The 21,934-nt window shown below is 40.2% G+C and overlaps 1 protein-coding gene across 3 annotated transcripts in view; it reads right to left on the reverse strand.

Annotated features, from left to right (window-relative positions):
* The window catches only part of Fam210a (family with sequence similarity 210 member A), a 33,536-nt gene extending 11,603 nt beyond the window's left edge, over positions 1-21,933 (reverse strand). For 2 of the 3 annotated variants that reach the window (XM_027920683.2, XM_027920682.2), the window contains exon 1: positions 21,774-21,933. The gene's annotated coding sequence lies outside the window, so the exon portion shown is untranslated. Of the gene's footprint in view, positions 1-3,010; positions 3,028-21,773 lie in introns of those variants that run through there. The other variant, XM_071602503.1, reaches the window with a different exon arrangement.
* Between the last annotated feature and the right edge of the window lies 1 nt (position 21,934).

Raw genomic sequence — 21,934 nt, forward strand, 5'->3', positions numbered from 1 at the left:
ATTAATAAAGTCTCCACTTATAAGATTAATTCTGTGACTTATTTCCTCCATAATTAATAATTAACATCAGTTTCTATCAGACTCTCACAGATACAAATGAGTTGTGAAGTGAAACTACAAATCTTGCAAAATAAATGGGCTCCCAGGAAGCCTTCAGAAGTGATACTGGTGACCGCTATACTCAAAATCAAAGTCAGTGACAAATAAGAGAGAATCTGATGCATCAGACCCATTAACACCAAATAGAAAGAAGAGCTGCAGTGATAACAAATACCAAAGAACCCAGAAAGCCATTAATAAAAAGGATGAAGCCCTTGGTTATGTTTACAAACCAACAGTGTCATTATTGCTGTGGAAGCTGAACATGGGCACAGGTGATCTTACTGTGCTTTCCAACAAACTGTATCTCCACCTGCATTTATATACCTACACCATGCCTGTGCCAAAGAGGAAGAGAACACCTGTTACTGATCCTAAGCCTTAGCTCAGCTGGACTCATTATCTAAAATTTGTGAAAAATAGTTTCATTTTTTCATTACAAAACTCCTTCCAAACACTGTACTTTAAATTTCTGGTCTTTAGTTCTTTCTCTAGTACCATTGTCTTCCAATAGGTCCTGGCCATGGCTTACAGGGGACCCCAAAGGTTATTTTTCTCTTAAGCCTGCTTCTTTTTTTTTTTAATTTATTTTTTGTAGTTATAGTTGGACACAATAACTTTATTATTATTTATTTATCTATTATTTTTATGTGTTGCTGAGGATCGAACAAAGGGCCTTGCACATGCAAGGCGAGAGCTCTACTGCTGAGCCATAATCCCAGCCCCAAGCCTGCTTCTTTTATAGGGCAGTATTCCAGGAGTTGGAATTCCCAGAAGCATAACTCTCAGAAAACTAGAGATTGTGTGTTTGTATGTGCGAACAAAATAAATAAAAAGCATTTTTAAAGAGCCTCTTTCCAAGCTTCCATTTGCAGCCTTTCCTCTGGTTTTCCCAACTGTCCCCTCCCAATTTTAAAAAGTATTTTTAACCTCTCCCTTTCTTATCGCCTATTTTTTAAAAACTACTTTATTGAGATATAATTCACCCTTCCAAGGAGCAGAAATCAATGAACTGTAGTCCATTCTGGAAAACCAGCCTCTACCTCAGAGCAAAGCCTGTCCAAGGAAGGGGGCGTGACCCTTGTCCTTGGAAAGCCCCACAGAGCACTCCTAGGCACATACCCACCCTGCTGAGTTTTTTATCTACAAATAACAGGAGAGATCTGCTGTGCCAGGTTTCCCTGACTCAGTCAGGCTAGGTGAGGACCCATAGCAACCCCCTAGCAGCCACCAATCAGCATCCCAGGAAAATACCTGGGATGCCAGATGACCCTCCCAGTAGTTTATGGAGGTTGATAACATGTTGGGAAACCATGCAGTTTAGCACATACTCCCCTAAACCAATCAGTTCAAACGACTCCTCCTCTTGTACTAGCCAATCACCCCTACCCAACTTGTTCCCACCAGTGACTGTGCTAATCATGTTTTAGAGTTTTTTTCCGATTTTCCCGTGGTATGTGATGATTTGCTAAGAGAAGCTATGATGTATGTGAAGTCCCTGCCTTCCCTAAAGAGTGTATAAAACTGCTGCAAACCCTGGGCTCGGGGCCTCTCAGCGTCACCACTTGCTGTGTGCGCCCAGAGGACCGAGCTAGCTCACAATAAACACCTCTTTGCTGCTTACATCGATCTTGGTCTCTGGTGATCTTCTGGGGGTCCCAAATTCGAGCAAAACAATTCATACCTGTATAACTATCACCATAATCAAAGTTCAAAACATTTTCATTACCCAAGAAGGAAACTAAAACCATCAGCAGTCACTTGCCATTCACCCATTCCCCTTCAGGTAACCCCTGATACCAGATGAAATAAGAAGACATGGATGTTCTTTTCCCTCTTCACCCCTGGGGGTGGGGTGGGGGTACAACATCAGGCTCTCTTCTCACCTTCTAATAACAAGTATGACTTAATGTCACTTAGTCTGAAGGGACCATGGAGTGATGGCTCTGACCAACTCTTCAGCAACCTTACACATATGATGCTGAGAGTCATAGCCAAGTAGGAATGACACATGGCAATTTCCTTGTCAGCCTACCCAATGTTGCTTAGAGGGAGGACTCTCCATTGTGGAGATGGGCTTGCCTTGGACCCAGGTCATTTGCAGTGACATTGCATGAATGTTTGAGAAAGGTGACCCTGCTCAAGGACCAGGGTGGATGGGGTTTAGGGTGGATCCTGCTGGGAATAGGGCGGATCCTGCTGCCTCAGGCACCCGCTCCTTGAGTTCCCAGTATGCAGAGCCCGGTGGAGTGTGTGCATTTTTCCCAGAACTTGCCGGTGACAGTTCAGGAATAAAGAGCTGCTGTTTGAATCTACAAGGCTTTTGTGGTGGCTCGGTTATTTTGTGCCCAGCCAGACTGTGGCAATATGATGATGCCCGACTTGTGTGACACCCATTAGTTTACAGAAGCTCTTTCACATCATTTGTTTACTTTGAACATTTCATATAAAAGGAACCACGGAATGTGGTCTTCTGTGGCTGGCTTTTCGTTTCTCGTACTGTTTTCAAGTTCACCCCTCTACTACCTCTTGGGCTAAGATTTACCTCTCTTCTTTAGGAAACCTCTAGGCCAATGGATTCCAAACCTGGAATCAGATCATGGGAAGAAGAGAGCCTGGTGGGGAGAGGAGTGGCTTTAACATACACATTCCTGGGCACCATCTGGACCTAATAAATCAAAATCTCCAGGAGCCAACTCACACCTGACAATGTGAATTTGTACATCATTTCTCTGGGTCCAGAACTGGTTTGAGGGCCAAAGATGGCACGATGGCAATGTTTTCTATCCATCTGCTACTACACTGGAAGCAGTTCAGTATCATTGACTTGGAGGAGATAAAAGGTCTACTCTGTTGTAGAGCAAAATAAGAAAACTCAGACTGCTGTACCCTCTACTCCCCACTCACTCACAGCACGTGCGAGCATGGCCTTCAGTGGACTCCCCAGCCTGAGGTCCTCCAATTCACTTCTGACACCATCTACCTGGAGAAACTGTCAGATCAGATCTTATGGGTTGAAGATTTAGTCCCAGAAACTGCCACCACTTCAGATGCCAATTCCAAGTCCTAGCCACCCTACTTCTGACCAACCAGCTGTAAACCTAGGTTCCCACAACCCTCTTCCTGGGTTAGAATTATTTTCCAGGACAGTTCATAAAATTCAGGAAAGAGTTTGGCAGTTTATTATAAAGGATACATTTAGATAGATGGGTAGAGGGAGGCAGTGTGGGAGAGGGCACACAGAGTTCCAGCGCTTTCCCTGGGCCTGTGGGGCCTCCCAGCACTACCACGTGTTCAGCAACCCGGAAGCTCATCAAATCTGAAGAGTATTTAATGGGGCATGTTTTCCTGCTCCTACACCTTCCCAGAGGAAGAGGGTGGGGCTGAAATTTCCAACAATCTAATTGGTTCTATCATCTCTAGGTTGCAACAAGTGGAATGGCCCATCCAGAAGCTCATTAGCATAAATCAGACTTATCAAAGGGGCTCATTATAAATAACAGAAGATTTTCCTACCACTCTGAAAATTCCAGGAATTTTGCCTCTAGATAGGAACCAGGGATAAGGACCAAACATACTTCTATTACACCACAATTGTCAAGCCTTAGGAAAACATTACAAACTTATTAAAAAAAAAATACAGCTGAAGCTAGGTGTGGGAGCGCGCGTGCGCGCACACACACACACCTGTGACCCCTGCAACTTGGGAGGCTTAGGAAGAGGATCACAAGTTTGAGGATAGCCTCAGCAACTTAGCAAGACCTGTCTCAAAAAATTAAAATGATATAGCTCAGTGGCAAAGTGCCCCAAGTTTAATCTCTGTACCAACCAACGAACAAATGAACAAACACCCGCCCAAACCCCCAAAATACACTTGACACAATGAAGGAAGAGATCAAATAAAATCATATAAAATTCCCAATTAAACACAGAGAAGGCAGGAAAAATGAACAGCAAAGATGCAATGGAAAGAAAATTTACAAATCTGATAGCTATGATTCCAAAAGTGCAATAATACTGTAATCCTGGCTCCCTGCAGGCCTCTTTCCTGAACATTCCACAGTCTGTACCACCCTCCCTTCCCGGAGGCCTGAGCCCAGCCCTTCTGTCTAGTTGTCCTTTGAGTCTCATCCTGTGTGTGGCTGGTGCTCCTGATGTTGTTAATAAATTTGTTACTCCCCCACCCCCGTTTGCATATCCTTGGTTATACACAGGTTAAAATTGCCAAAACTGCAGGGGCAAAAAGTAAACTTAGATCTTTCCTACATGGCCAAGTCTCCTAACAAGTTATTTTTGGCTAGCATAAGGAAATCCCTTCTTTTAACATTTACAAGGAAAGTAACTTTGAAACCACCAATTTGCTTTAATTTTATTTATGCTTTTCTGTCTATATAACCAACCTCCTCTATTCAACTCATGGGAACATTCATTCTAAAGGCCAATCAGTACATTTAAACAGATTTTTTTTTTTTGTTAACATAATGATAATGTAAAGAAGACATAACAATTGTAAATACATATACACTTAACAAGATTCAAAACAAATGAAATGAAAACTGATACAACTGAAAGAAGAAGTAGACAAATCCACTATTAGAGATTTTAACACCCTTGTCAGTCACTAGTACACAGTGCAGACAGAATTCAGTAAGGAGACAGCTGAACTAAACACCAATAATCAACTCATCTAATTGGCACTTATGGAATATTCCATGCAACAACAGCAAAATACACAGAGCAATAATATCCTATTCTGGGACACAGAATACATATTAAGAAAATCAGAAGAGCAGGATGTGGTGGTGCATGCCTATAATCTCAGCGCCTTGGGAGACTGAGGTAGGAAGATCCCAAGTTCAAGGCCAGCCTCAGTAAATTAGGGAGGCCCTAAGCAACTTAGTGAAACCCAGTATCAGATTTTAAAAAATGGGCAGGGGATGTGGCTCAGTGGTAAAATGCCCCAGGTTCAATTCCCATTACCAAAGAAATTTAAAAGAAATCAGAAATCATACAATGTTCTCAAAATACTATGAAATTGAACTAGAAATCTTAACAGAGACAGCTGGAATTGACTCCCCCCACCTTAAATATCTGGAAATTAAAAGCACAATTTATCAATAATCAACAAAATCTAAAAAAAAAGTTTAAAAATATTTTGAAGTAAATGAAAATTCCTTAGCTCTGAATGCACATATTAGAAAAGAAGTTAAGATCTCAACTCCACAAAATTCCTCCTTAGGAAACTAGAGAAAGAGGAGAGAAAGCAGGGCTGGGGTGAGGCTCAGTATTACAGCACGTGCCTCCTGCTGCTGTTAGGTAGGAATTCAGGGATGCCAAGGTGGCAGAGACAGGGATAAGAAAGATGCCACTGAAGGGCGGGACAAGGAGAGGAGTCAAGTCCCTGTTTAGGATAAGTCCCATTACCATGACAAATCCAGTCACTGAGGACTTATTACCATGACAAGCCCCCTTCCCCAGACAGGATATTTTAAAAATGACCAATGGGGGTAAAGTGGGCAATATTCTAATTAGGAAATTGGAAAATATTCTAACCAGGTACCATAAGGTAACAAATGTGAGCAAATGGGGTAGGCTACAATCTGGAATGTACAGAACGCTTCTCGGCTCAGCATATAAGACACTAATTTCTATACATCAGGGTTGTAAACCCCTCTCTCTTGACCACTCCCTTCTACCTTATGGAGTACTACCTTCACTTTCAATAAGTCTGTACTTTGCCTCTTACTATGGTGTGTTTTGCTCAGTTCTTTGTTGGGGATGTCAAGGACCTGGACCTCAACTGGACACACCAACAAAAACATTGTCAGGCCCCACCCAAGTTCCATCCCAAGAATGCACAAGCTCGCGCATACACACACACACACACACACACACACACACACACAATAATTAAAAAAACAAAAACAAAAAAACCAACAACAATGAGAATCAGAGCAGAAATGAATGAAAATTAAAAGAGGAAAATAACAAAATCAAACCCTAGTTCTTTGGGGAAAAAAATGCACAAAATTTATCTATCTCTAGTCAAGTTATGAGAGAACAACACATCACCAATATTAGAAAGAATATCATAACAGTATACTGATTCGATAAAGATTAAAAAGATAATAAAGAAAGAAATATTCTATTTTTTTTTTTTCAGTGCTGGTGCTAGGGACTGAACCCATGCTGGGCAAGTGCTCTACCATCAAGCCACATCCTCAGCCCCAAACTTTAAATTTATGCTACATATTTGATAACTTAGATGAAATGATCTAAATCATTAAAACAGTGAAATTATCAAAACTCACACAAGGAGAAATAAAAGGCCTAAGCAGCTCTGTATTTATTCAAAATATTGAACTAGTAATTAATTTTAGGGAGGGGTACTGGGGATTGAATCCAGAGTCACTTTACCAATAAGCCACATCCCCAGATCATTTTTGAGACAGGTTCTTGCCAAATTGCTTGGGGACTCACTAAGTTGCTGAGTCTGGCCTTGAACTTGCAATCCTCCTGCCTCAGCCTCCCAAGTGGCAGGCTTGTGTCACCACACCTGGAAATAATTAATTTTTTTAAAAAGCAGTAGGCTCAGGTTTTACCAGTGAATTCTATCAAATATGCAAGAAATAATATCAACTCTTTATTATCTCTTCCAAAAAATGGAGGCAGAGGAAAGACTTCCTAGCCCCTTCTGTGGGACCAGCCTTACTCCAAAAGCGTTTCCAGAGAGGGGACCCTGACATAGGTGACAGAAAAGAATTTCAGTGTGTACCAGTTAGAAATATAGAAATTTATTTAGTAAAGCAGATCCACCTTTTCAAGGGAGATTATGGGCCATCAAGAGTGAAACACTTTGGAGTTCTCAGGCTCTTCTTTTAAAGAAAACTTGGTGAGGTGGACTCAAAATTTAACAGCAAAAGACTATTCACTTTCTTTCTTAGGACTGGAACAAGGCAGGGAAAAACGACCCCTCTTACCACTCCCACTGAACTTAGTAGTTCAAGTTCTAGTTAGTCCAACAAGGCAAGAAAAAAGAAGTATATGCCTGGGAGGGAAACCACCTCAGCTGAGAGGACAATGCAAGTCTCAGGAGGTACCCGTGCTTCTGACGACCAATGGGGTTCTCACCCAACACTCTGCAAGGATGGTTCACAGAACTAAGAAACATGTTTACAGGACATGGGTGGTCAGATGAAGAGGCAGGAGAGTCCTGAGATGAGCTTTTCCCCCTAGGAGCTGGGTGTATCATGTGGACACTTTGACCAACCATGAAGTTTATCAATCCTCATCTTCAGAAGCCTTCGCAAGTGTAATCTCTAGCCTCCTCTTCACCGTTTCCTGAAGTTAGTGGGTGGAGCTGAAAGCTCCAATCCTCTGATCAACTCTTTCTGGCCATTTGCCCCATCCAAAAGCTATCTAGGGTCATTTCATTAGCATTAATTCCGGTATGCTCTGGGAGACTTATTATGAATACCAAGAAGACATTTCTATCCCTTGGAAATACCAAGGGTTCTGATGAGCACTTCATGAAAACCACATATTATGTCAAAGGATGTTCCTATCACAATTATTACTCAGGAAATTACAAGGGATTTAGGATCTCTGTGTTATGAACCCAGAAGGCAAAATATACACAGCCAGCCCTAAACACTGGGGATCTACCAACTATGACTGGAAACTTTTAAGAAAAATCAAAAGTCCATTTGTACTGAAGGTGTAAAAACTTTCCCCTAAACAATACAGTATAACAACTATTTACATAACATTTACATTGTATTCAGTATTAAAAGTAACCTAGAGATATGGGAAGATCCTTATGTGGGAGGACATGTGTGGGTTATATGCAAATACTGTACCATTTCATACAGGGGACTTGAGCATCTGCAGTTCTAGTTATCTGCAGAGGTCCTGGCTGGTAATCGTTCCCTGGCTGGTAACAAGTGGTCACTGTGTTTCTTATTATAATCATATACCATATGATTTCAATGAAATAACTTTCTGGAAAAGGCAAAAATGTACTTAGTAAGAAGATGGCTGCCAGGGGACCTAGGACAGGGAAGGAGGAATGAATGGGTGGTGCATGGGGCATTTTTAGGGTGGTGAATTTCTCTATGCTATAAAGGTAGATACATGCCATTCTACGGTTGTCAAAACCCATAGAATGTATAACACAAAGAGTGAGCCCTAATGGAAAACCTGGACTTTGGTTAATAGTCAATACTGATTCACTGATTGCCAAATTTCAACTGATTTTAGTATAAACTCATCCTGCAGTGCAGGTGTAAGAAAGGGAGAAATATAAAGCTCAACAGGTTGAAATGGTGAAAGGCAGGAGGGACTTCTCTCGACTACATGAATTCTTTTAAACAATTCTTAAACAGATGAAGAATTTCCTAAGATGTATTTCCTTCCATGTTACTTAATCACATTGTGACTGCTGTTTTAAGTCAAATTCAGTCTGCGGCTTAGAAAATGTAAAGGCATGCAAGTTTCTTCATAGTACTTGCTGGGCTCTTAATTTTCTAAGAGCTCCATTAGTGATATGGATGGCTTCAATTTAATTTCTCTTATATAATCCATCTCCTTCAATCTGTTCTGCTTTTAAGGCTTTCTAGTATCAGAATTGAGCCATACAAACAAGGTAGGTTGAGGACTACTGTTAAATCCTTAATCTTCAGAAAAAGGTCAAATTATGCCCCCTAGTGAATTTCTATGGAATTTCACTAAATTCATTGATAACTTGGCAACCTTAGATATGTCAACTTTTAAAACATTGATCATTTTTCCAAAATTACTGGTTAAAAATACTCATTTACAAGATGTTTACATCTTTATCTCTTTTCAGAGAATCAAAGTTCCTACATCAAGCCATGGTGGTCTGTGATGGGACCAGAATCCACAGGGTCTTACCTCCACCCTCTTCCTTCCCCCTCTGGCAGGTGGAAATAAGAATGGAGGCTTTGCCATCTGGAAGACCTGAGCTCTAACCCTTGCTTTGTTTTTTTCCTCACCCTTAAAGTGAAGTTAATGTCACTTTTATCATTTTATTTTTTATTTATGATGATTAAATGAATAAAGCATAAAAGTGTCTAGCACTTACAATAACAATTTTATTTTTAGCTTCCCTTCTTCATCTTCTCATCTACTGACCTGGTCAATGAAGCCCATATTTTTCCTCAATCCAGTCTTTTGCACTAATCTACATGGGGACCCCATGCAAGTCCTAGAGAAAAGGAAAAGACTCTTTCCCCCTCTTTGCTTTCACACCCAACACAGAACACCTCTGTAACCAAAAGTACACACACTTTTCCTCACACACCAAGCATACCTCCAGAGGCCACTGACGGGTGTTCCTAGTTCAATTCTGACACTACCTACCTCAAGCTAGTCAGGCCTCACAGGCTAAAGGCTGAGTCCTGCGAAAGTACTCCTCACTTTGGAGCAAATCACAGGTAGTGATTTGCTGACAGGCCAGCTATAAATTTTTTTTTTTCACCCTCTTGGAGGCACCTCCATGTGTTCAGCAACCCAGAATTTCATCAGGGATCGTGCTGAAAACATTTTAAAGAGCTTAACTCCAGGCCAGCTCTCTTGCAGGGATGAAAATTCCAGCTCTCAAATCCTGTACTTGCTCAGCTTTTCTAAAGAGCAGCTCCTTCCACAGGGGCCCCACCCAGTCACTTCATCAGCATGAACACAGGTGTTCAGGGATTCATTATGAATACAAAAGACATTCCCACTCCTACCAATCACATTGTGACTGCTGTTTTAAGTCAAATTCAGTCTGCGGCTTGGAAAATGTAAAGGCATGCATTTACTCCAAAGGTTTAGGGGCTTCATAACAGAAACCAGGCACAAAATCCAAATATATTTCATATGACACTGTCCTAGATTCTCCAGTGGTCAGTTCACTCTCTGGTCATGTACTTGACCTTGCATCATTTGACATTGCTTTGCAAATGAAATCATGAAAACAACGCATGGGAAGAACTTAACAAGGATTCGGCTAATAAAAAATTAGATGAGATGATTTCCCTCAACCCTTTAAAAGTGAATCAAGTTGTTACTGACCATATTTTCTTCATACATTTCCACTATTATGCTTTGTTCTATTCTTTCAACTGCCCTCATCACTGGCTTCTTCCCTTTAATGTGAGGACTGGGCCTCAAAAAATAGGCTGTTCTGTGGTTATGGGCCCAATCTCTCTCCTTCCTTTATCAGCCAAGGGTCTTAAGACAGCTTCCTCTGTTCCACTTATACTGCTTTCCCACTGAACTGCTCATATTAAGGCCATGCACGAGCCACACAGTTACCCATAATTATACCTGCTTCCAGTCTGTTCAAGTGCTCACAAGACTCTCATTTCTGACTCAAGTTCCCTTTTGATCTTTTTAGCACAGCTTCTTTCCCAGTCTCATCCATAGGCTTATTTTTCTACTAAATATAAAAGGGGCTCTCTCCTTACTCTACACAACTGACTGGGCAATGGCCTTCACAACCACTAAGTGCTGGGCCCACCAATGCACATTTCCTTTCCAGACATGTTTCTGACTCCCAGCATCCGTGTATCAGACTAGACAAGGACTTCAAAGTAGTACCGTAGAGAGGCAAATTAGAGAAGAATGCACAAGAATGAAGAGGAACAGTCAAGATAAGAATGGAAAAAAAAAATGACAGATATTCAAGAGATCTTATGTTGCCAAAAATGAAATTAGAAAACTGTAAATAAAAATAATACCCGTGAAAAATACCTGAGATAACAAAAGCAACAGGTTCAATATGTTTTAAAGCAAAATAAAATGTGTTGCGTGAGAAAGTTTCAATTACATAAAAACTGCATCCTATTAGCATACAGTCAGGAATAAACAGCTAACCCTCACAGACATAACAGTTATGCTGAACTCAGACTTGAATGCCTTACTACGAATCGGAAAACAACACAACAACAGGATGATAACTCAAGAATCTGAAAAGTGTGTGACCTAAGAATCATAAAAAAATTTGGAGAGAGTGGCAAGATGGCCAGGTAGAGGTGCCTAGCACTTCTTTCCTCCTCCAAAATGAACCAGAACAACAAATAAACAGGTGCATTTCAAGTTTAGAGATATGGAATCTAGCAAGACATCACACAGAGACACAGAGACATCACACAGGCATAGACAATGGTATCAATTTTAAAAAGTCAATGAGATTCAAGAAAATACAGAATGACTATTTCAAAAAATTAGTAAAATAATCCATAGGATGAAAGGGAAATTTATAAAGTAAATTTGTAAAATAAAGATCATGACAAAGAATCAAATAAAAATCTTAGTGGTGAAGAACTTAGTAAGTCAAAGAAAAATATAGTTGGAAGCTTCAACAACGATGAGATAAAACAGAAGGAATCATATCTGAATATGAAGATAGAACTTACAGAAATATCCCAGATCAAAACAAACAAACAAAAAAACAAAAGAAAAGAAAGAAAGAATAGTCTAACTCATATCATATACCTTTTCTGATCACAATGGAATAAAACTAGGAATCAACCAGAAAAATAACTTTAGAAATTATACAAATACACAGATACTAGACAACATACTTTTGAACACACCATGGGTCACTGAAGAAATTAAAAATTTCTTAAAACAAATGAAAATAGAAATACAACACACCAAAATCTATGGGATACACTAAAAGCAGGAGTAAGAGGAAATTTTATAGCATTATGTGCCTACATTAACAAAACAAAACAACAGAAGGATTTAAAATAAATGATTCAGTATTCTCAAGGACCTAGCAAAGAACAAACTAGGACCAAATTTAATAGAAGTAAAGAATCATCATCAAAGATCAGAGCAGAAAAAGTCAAAACAAAGATTTGTTAAACAAAGAAAAAAGAGAAGATGCAAATAAACAAAATCAGAGATAAAAAGAAAAAGACATCGATACCACAAGAAAACAAAGGACCAGTAGGGGCTATTCCGAACAACGATATGCCCAAACTAGAAAACCCAGCAGAAATGGGTAAACTTCTGGACATATAACCTACCAAAACTGAACAATGCAGACATAGAAAACTTAAACAGACAACGAGTAATGAGATTAAATCAGCAATAAAAGAACTCTGAAAAAAAGAGAAGCCCAGAATCAGATGGCTTCACTGCTAAACTCTACCAAATTAAAGTTTTAAAGGAAGGACAAACATCATTTGTTCTTACTATTCCAAAAAACTAAAAGGGAGGGGAAACTCTTCTAAACTCAGTTTGCAAGATTAGCAAATTGATATTAAAATCAGACAAAGTCACAACAAAAAAAGAAATCAATAGAGCAAATATCCCTGATGATCACAGATACCAACATTCTTAAAAAAAAAAAAAAAAATAGCAAGTCAAAAACATTACACACCTTGATCCAGAGGACTAGCCACAGGGATGCAAGGATGGCCAACATTTGCAGATCCATAGAGTAATACAACATATCAAAATAATGAAGGGTAAAAATAATAAGATCATTTCAACAGAGCAGGGAAAGCGTCTGATCAAATCCAACATCCCTCCATAATAAAAACCATAAAGAAATTAAGTATAGAAGGATCATACCTTAGGCTGGGATGCTGCTCAGTGGTAGAGCATGTGCAAGGTCCTGGGGTTCTAGTCCCAGCACAAAAAAAGAAAAATCCTACTTCAACATAACATACTGAATATGCATTTCCTCTAAGAAAACAAGAAATGGATGTTCAATCTCACTGCTCTTATTTAATTTGCTGGAAGTTTTAACCAGAACAATCAGGTAAGAGAAAAAAAATTAAAGTATACAAATAGAAAAAAAAATCTCTACAGATATGATTCTATATATAGGAAAACTTCATCAAAAGACTAAATAGAACTGATAAATGTAGCAAAGCTGCAGGTTACAAAGTCAATATACAAAAAATCAGTGGCATTTAATTGTATTTGCAGATTAAACCCAGTGCCTTGTGCTAACTGGATAAGGAAAGGTCTACAACTGAAGTACATCCCCAGCCCTTTTTGAAGTTTTGAGACTCTGAGTTAGGGTCTCATTACATTGCTGAGGCTGGCATCAACTTGCCCCTGCCTCAGCTTCTCAAGTAGCTGGGAGTACAGGCCTGTGCTACCACACCCAGCAATCCAATAGCATTTTAATGTAAAAATAACAAATTTGCTGAGAAAGAAATGAAAACAATCCCATTTATGCGGGCTACAAACACATAAAAAATTACATGGAAATAAATTTAGCCAAGAAAATGAAGAAACTATAATTAAAATAATAAGATACCAATGAAAGAAATTGAAGATACACAAAAAATGAAAAGACCTGCCATGTTCATGAATAGCCACAGGTGGCTATTCAATACCTAGAATGTGACTAATGTGACTAAAGCACAAATTTTCTATTTTATTTTTTAAAATTTCCTTAAATTACAATAGCCACAGACAGCTAGAGAGACTTCCACACAGTGTTAACTGAACTGCTTGGTTAATCTCTATAATGGGTAGTAAGTATTCGTTGCCTACTAAGTATCCCTACCTCTCTCTCCAGAAGCTCCATTTTACTCAGGCAGCTAAGCTCCTCCCCCAGCTCCAGTGCTGGTTCGGATTAAAAGTCCAAGCTCATAGTATTGCTCTGGTGACTTCTATTGGTTCAGGAATAGGCACATGACCTAGGGCAGTCTAAAGACCTTGGAGGGTACCTATGTTCTATGGTGTGGAGACCTGATTCTCTTTCTCTTCACAGCTGGGGATGAAAAGGGAAATAAGTGGATTCTGCAGCTTCCAGTAGCCACTCTATAACCTTGAAGAGAGTGAGGTGCTGAACTACACAGAGTCTGCTCCCCTTTAAATTCCTTGTTCCTGTGAGTTTACTGCTGGAGCCAACTCCAGTCCAGCTTCAGTTACTTGCAGCTTTCAGATGAAGCCAGGTGGGTAGACAGCTATCATCCTGTACTCTCGAGAGTCTCCAGAACACATCAAATTGCCTTTTCTCACACTGTACCAGCAAACCTGACTGTATGAAGTCTTTCATACATGAACTGTCAAAGGATCATCTGAAACTTGAAATCAGTGCTATCCACAACCATGTTTTGAACCTCACCACGCTTGTCTATATTTTCTGTAGAATTCTTTCAGTTTGAATGCACTTTGCACTTAACAATGCTGGTCAACTGTGTGACAGATACACTGCCAAGAAAAAGAAAATAGAAAACAACTAGAAATCTACCATGCCAACTTTGCCTAAAAGATAAGGTACAGTGAGGTAAGATGAAGATATGTTTTGTGCTACAAAGAACAAAAACCATGTTCCAGTGAGCCATTTGGTAATACAAAGGTTAATCAACCTGCATGAAAATTGGAAGGGCCGAAGGCATAATATCAAGTTAAAAAAGTGTAACATGAGCTGGGTACAGTGACACACATCTGTAATCCCAGAGATTTGAGAGGCTGAGGCAGGAGGATTTCAAGTTCAAAGCCAGCCTCAGCAACTTAGTGAGGCCTTAAGCAACTTAACAAGACTCACAGAAAAAGAGCTGGGGATATGGTTCAGTGGTTAGGCACCCCTGGGTTCAATTCCTGGTACCAAAAATAAATAAATAAATTGTAATAAGTTCATGAAATAGACAAGTAGAAGACAGTGAGACAATTCTTTAAAGTAGGAATGGGGCTTTGTAGAAGCTCCAAGCTATGAAAGCTGCTGTAGCTTTATAATTCATTATAAGAGTTATTTTGAAAAGGAACCATAATTGGAATTTTCCATTTTTTTCCCTCCAAATACCCTGGCTTCTCAGTTTCATGACCTCTTCTCCTGCCCTTCAATGACCTCACCCTATACCTCACCTTAGCCACCCTACTCCAATTTATACATTTACCATGTCACTGTCAATACTATACCCACCGAGATCTCCTTCTTCTTAACTACCACCTCTTACATTTCTACCTATTTCTTCTGATCCTAACTTCACCCCTCCTGGGCCCTTCCATCTATTAATCCCACCATCATTTCACCACTTCAGGCTCTCTTCATAACTTCCTTTTCCTCTTTACCCAGCTTAGACCCAATGTTTCTACTAGTGAATTATTATACTAATAAGTAATGGTTTTCTTAGTGCACTATTACTATTATTAGCTGCTATGACAAAATATCATAGACTGGGTGTCTTTAAAAACAGACATTTATTTCTCACAGTTCTGGAGGCTAAAAGTTCAAAACCAAGATGCTGGCAAATTAGGTTCCCAGTGATGGTCCTCTTCTGTGTATGCAGAGAGCCACTGTCTGGCTGTGTCCTCACAGGGCAGAAGGAGGAAGCAGAGAGAGTATGTCCACTTTCCTTAATAAAGACACTAATCCCATCACAGGGTCTCACCCTTATGACCTCATCTAAACCTAATTACCCTTGAAAGCCCTACTTCCTAACACCAACATTCCATTCATAACAAACTTTATTATTTACAATTACTTTCTGTACACACCCCAGCTTCCCTCTGCTCTCTGCCTTTAGCACAGTAGTTAAGCTAAATCTACTTCTGTCAAAACCATCTGCTATATGAAACATGAAAACATGCATGAAAATGCAAGAATTTACTTGATAAAGAAAATCAGGTCTATGTACATTAAACCAAAAAAGTGCATATGAGAAACTACTTTTATTTTACAATAAGTGAACCACAATAGAATCTGTTTCATGCTATAGAAAAGGAAATAGTAACTTCTTTTTTGGATTAACTGGTTATGCCAGTATTTACTTGTATAAAGCATATCTCAGAAAATGTGATTTAATCCTCAGAGTCCCAGAAGTCATGTTGTAATAAAAAGCTCTTATATTCTGAGTTCAATTTTAAAACATATTATTAAAAAATTTTGTATTTGACATAGATCTGCTTTGTTTTATGAGGTATGCCACACAAATATATATTGTAAAATCTTATGCCTGACAGATATTTGGCAAACACTGCACCACAAGCTCATCACTGTTTATCTAATTTTTCTTCTTTTAACAAATGACCCCAATTACCATGCAGCCTACTTAGGAGCTCAAACTATTAAAAGAACTTTGGATTTCAAATGGTAAAGAAGAGCCACTACGACCCACATTTATGTTAAAAACCAATAACACCAAATACATATCATATTTTATCCAATTTATCTCATCTAATAAGTTACAAAGGCAATTTAGAAATATAGGAAACCTTGAATGCATAAGGCTGTCTTCAAAACAACTTTTGTAACCGGACTCATCTTGCCACTGGCGTCTGCAGGCTCTGAACTAACCACCACCCACTCCCAACCCCTCTTACTTTCTGCTGCCCTTTCTCTCAGTCATTCTTCAGCCATTGCTATGCATGTTCAAGGCCCAGCTACCCTTTCTATCCACGGAAGCTGTGGACCACTGCAACCACCACTAATTACCAGAGGAAATAAACTCAGGGCCTAAAAGTACATAAAAAATGCCTCTGAGACTTTTCACTATTCACATTGTTGCCCTGGTTTACATGAATTCATAGAATCACTGTTTTTTCATCTGTATCAAGACAAAAAATTTTATAGTCACATTCAAAGACACAGACCAGTGACCTTATATGGCACCTCAGCAGTGGTTTAAGTTGGGAAAAGAGAAACTAGAAACTGATAGTTCTGTGCTAAGCTCTCTACATTCATTCATTCTGTGTAAAGATTCCATGAGGAAATTAAGAGATGTGACTACTTAGTCCAGGACCCCATGCCTACCAAGTTGAATCAGGAGCTGAAAACATGCTACCCGCCTGTGCTCTTGACCCCCGAAAGGCACTATTCATTTTTCTAGTTAGGGTGCATGATAAGTTGGTGGCCCATGGTTAAGCGTCCAGTTTCTATTAAGCCCAGTCAGTAGCAAGCCAAAAGCTGTTTCTCAACTTTTATAGAGGATGGCAAAGTTTTGTTACAAAATTTTAAGGATCTATGTACTGGTTCACCTATAGTAACCTGCCAAAGGCTCAAACCAGCATTTCAACCTGCCAGCAATGCTTCCAGCACAGTGGCATCTGTGGGACCACAAGGTCCCAGTGTGGCAGAGCAGCCTGCAAAGCAGCCTGAACCTATTGCAGAACACTCTTTTGTTTTGAGCCCACTCAAAACTAGCAGCTTCTTGGGTCACTCTATAAATGGGCTGGAGAAACACAACCAAATGAGTAAGTTATCACTTCTAAAATCCAAAGAGGCCCTGTAGATCTTACTGCTGTTTTTCTTCTGTAGATAGGGACATGCTCTATATCAATGGACCACTAGAAATTTCACTGAGGTGGAAGCTCCTGAATTTAAGGGTTTATTTCCTGCCATTTGACATGTACGTGTTTTACCAGCAAGTTCTGTGTATGCAGAGTGGGGATTTTTTTGTCTGGTATATTTGTTACTTCTTGCTCACCAGGTCCAATCAGTCTCATGGCATATAATGTGCCAGTGTGATGCCTTGTGGAAGGGAAAGCTGGCCAGGGTCTGCATTAGTTTGCTGGAGATGCCATAACAGAGGTCATAAGCTAAGTGGCTTAAACTTATGTTGTAACAACTGGAATTTATTATCTCCAGTTCTGAAGGTCAGAAGTCCAAGGTCAAGGAGTCCTCAGGGTTGGTTCCCTCTAGGGGCTGTAAGGAAGAATCTGTTTTGCGCTCTCTCCCCTTGCTTCTGATTATTTGCTGGCAATCTTTGGCATTCCTTGGCTGGCAGAAATATCACTCCAATTTCTGTCTTCATTTTTTACAAGGCAATTCCCCTGTGTACTTGTTTGTGCCCAAATTTCCCTTTTATAAATACACCAGTTGCACTGGATTAAGGCCCACACTACTCCAGTATGATGACCTCATTTTAACTAATTACATCTGTAACAATGCTATTCCCAAATAAAGTCACATTCTGAAACACTGAGGGCTCAGACTTCAATATATGAATCTTTAAGGGACACAATTCAACCAGTAACAAGGTCCTTGTGGTCTAAATTACAACAGAGCTGGAAAGTTGATATGCCCTGAGGTAGGGCAGCGAAAGTGAATTTCTGGCTTTACTAGATAAAAACAAACTGCCTTTGGTGGTCTTTAATAACAGATACTAAGAGCATTTGGCAGATCAATACCTGCATGCCAGTTACTAGGACGTAAGTTAATTTGGTCAAGCAATGAAATGACATCTGGAACAGCAGTTGTAATTGGTCACCACCCATTAAACTTATGTAATTCATTGCTATTTTCCAAGTTCAATCTGTTTTTTGTGTAGACCAAATAGGTGAACTGAATCAGAATATGGCAGAAATGACATCTGCTGCCTTCAAGTACGCTAGTCTCTGCAATCCTTTGGGGAAAGGTAGCCTGATCCAAATTATGCTCCTTCCATCATTATCCCATGCCCTTGACATCTATTTCCGAACATATTCCCATGCACATTTTAGGAAAATAGCACATCTCATGAATCGCACTCTTCAGCTCATTCTTCAGGACCTGCTGGACTTAATTCTAATTATAGTTCTAGAAGCAAAGGGGTGGTAGGGGTAGGCACTGAGGAGAACAAGCAGTGTCTTAGCAAAGCAACTACCCCAAGGGAGGTCATCACCGGTTCTTCAGGTCAAACAGGATTACCTTGTTAAGCAGAGGTGGAAGGACTGAGAATAAGACTGAGCAGAATTTAGGGTCTTAATATCCTAGTTTCATCAGGATTTTCTCTTATGTCCCATTCAAATTGTGGGGACCCCACTCCTTTCCAATCAATGCCATTTTAACAGCATACAACCCATGAAGTTGAAAATTCAATTTGCATTCTATTCAGCCACTTTGGGTTTGGATTTTAGCAGTCTCAGCTCTGTAGCTACTGGAGAGAGCGGTTTCTTTAGGGCAGGCATGTTCAGGTCATTTATATGAGCTAGGAAAATAAAATCCTGAGCTTGTCCTTTTCTTCCCCTACTTTATCCAGTACAGTTAGGAACAACCAGCTAATCTTATTATACTCATTAATTTGATAAAAACATCCTAAGATATCAAATATATGATCAATTAGACTCTTGCCTTCCATAATCTATTCGAATAAGAGTACCAGTGGAGATTCTGCATATTTCTTTAGCCATAAAATGTCACACAATATTGTGTCCTCCTGACCATTGGAAATATTCACTAGATTCTTGGAATATAATGACAGTAGAGAATCAATTTCAGAAACCACAGAACAAGTTCAGAAACATCCTCAAGATTTTCTAGCACCTCTCAGTATCAACTAGAATCAGGCTTTTCCAGAAATATAAATAAAAAGAAAAACATACAGATGTAGATGCAAAAATTAAGTATCAATAACTATATCTTGATAGATTTAACAAGATTGAGGGCAATCACCTTAAATTCAACAGTTACCTACATCTTCAAAATACTATCACAGCAACACCTAGATAAGTATTTCATTAAATAGCCGAGCTAGACTGACATCAAATTAATCAATACATATAGTAAACTTACAGATTTCTCAACCAAATATTACTTTCCACTGTAAAAAAGAAAAAAAAAAAGCTTTAAACAAGAATATTTTACCTGCTCCAAAAGGATGGTAAAATTTCAGTATGAACACTATATTAAACAAAAGACGAGGAACTCTCCTTGCTCTATACCATCTGGTGAAACAAATCTGTCATAAACAACTTTCTTTCCTGCCTCCACAGAACACCACCATTCTTAGGAAGCTCTAACACTGTATCTTCATTCTAAAAGCAGTTTTTTTGTTTTCAATATATTATCTTCAACTCTACAACAGAAATCACACATTAAAATTGTATCTCTGAGAAAAGTGCTCTCACTTTGTTATAAATGTCTTGAAGTAAATTCCATGTGAAGATTCATTTATTCAATAAGCATCTACTTTGTGCCAGGTACTGTTCAAGGAACCTGAGTTAATCACTGAACAAAATAATGATCCCTGTCTTGGCAGAGCTCATATTCTAGCAAGACAACATCCTTATCCAGCTATTTTTCTCTCTGATCATAGTAACCAAAGTGTTAAGTATCGGAAGCATTCCTCTGAAAATTCATTTGCCATATATGGCCTTTGAGCAGGCACTATTTCATTAGTGGTAGAGATTCTAGTGTCTGCAGCTTGAGTCCACTACTCACAGGTGCATGACCTGGCAAAGTTACTTCATCCTCATCCATAATACAAAGATAATCATAACTCTACTGGATTGCAGAAGAACTGAATGAGCACAAATGTGCAAAGTGCTTAGTTTGGCACACAGAGGTTATTAAGGCATTATCTATTACTTTCATTCAATTTCCAGAGAACCAGAGATTAGGTTACTCAGGCAATAATAGGGGAAAATAACACCAATGGTAACTTGTAAAACATTTTTATCTGGCCTATTTACTCTCTTTCACCATTAAGAATTCTTTCTCTCTTTTCAATTGGTTTACATCGTATCTAGTTAAGTTTTACAAAAGCGAAAAAATGTGATCTTTACATATCCCATGGTATAGTGTCAACTGATCCTGAAGTCTGCATGTATTAAGAGACTTTTAATCTAATGAGAAAAAAAAAATTAAGATCAAAATTAGATTCACTTTCTCAAAACTTATAACAGCAATTATTTCAAGAAACCAAAATCAAAACATTAGAATGAGCAAATGCCCACTTCTAATGTTTGAATAGGTAAAAAGCACTCTTAATCTCTAGGACCTATACCTATGAGGTTGCCAATATTCATGAACTCAAAGGCTAATTCTTAATCCAGCTATTTACACATAATAAAAAAATACAAGGACAGACCTCCAAAATTGATAGCTCTTCCGTATTTATTAAAAATGGGTCTCTTTCTTGGTTCAAAGTTTACAAAGGGTCAACAGGCTACCTGGGAAGGGCTAACACCCACAATTTATCAATGATCAGCCTGGGAGGCACATGCTGGGAATACAGCTCTCTCCAAAGCCCAGTCTATTAATTAATATCACTGTACCAAAAACAATAAGATAGCCTGGTAAAACACATATCCATGACCGCTTTTATAGGGATCAATTTTGGTAAAGCCTAATCCTAGATGGATTCTAAATCCACTCTTTACCCACTTTAGGCGGGAGGTGTGGCTCAGCAATGGTAATACGAACACGCATCAACAACTCTGTCCATTCACAGGCACAGTTCCGAACCCAATCTCGGCGCGAATGCCCAGAATCAGGGCTTCAGTACAGTAGGCGCCTCCCGATTCCCCAGTGGAAATCCAGGGTGATGGTTGGTCAAAGACCGCGCGTCGCCTCCTCCCGCCACCAGCCCAAGCCAAAGTCCAGCTATCCAGAACAGAGCGCAAGGGGTTCCTCCAGCACCTATGGGCCGCCTTAGAACCTGACAGCGGAGCGGGGCCTGCGCGGAGGAAGGTCCCAAGTACCGCGGGACGAGACGACCTGGTCGTCCCTAAGCAGAGGACGCTGCACGGCGGACGCCCCGGGCCGCCCTCCCACCCGCTCCCGAGAAGGTAACAGCAGAGGGCCCGGGTTCCGAAGCGGGCTGGAAAGGGTGCACCGCCGCCAGGCAGAGGTGACCCCTCGGCGCGGGACGGCGGGCGCGGACCACCCCGCCCAGCCCGCGGAGAGGCGCGCGCCAGCCAGCTGCCGGGTCCGTGCCCGCGCTGAAGGTGCCCTCCGGGGCCCTCCTGCGGTCCCACGGGGCTGGGGCCCAGGCTACCTCACGACCGCTCCCGCTGCACAGCCCGACCACAGCTCCTCGGAGACCGCGGGGGTCCTCGGCCGAGCCACTTGACGCGGGTCGGGCCGGCGTACCCGCGGGGATCCGGCGGACACTAGGCCCCACGCCCCCGGCCGCCAGCCGCGCCCACCACCAATGCG

This window comes from Marmota flaviventris, chromosome 16 (assembly GCF_047511675.1).
Source record: "Marmota flaviventris isolate mMarFla1 chromosome 16, mMarFla1.hap1, whole genome shotgun sequence".
Lineage (NCBI taxonomy): Eukaryota > Metazoa > Chordata > Mammalia > Rodentia > Sciuridae > Marmota > Marmota flaviventris.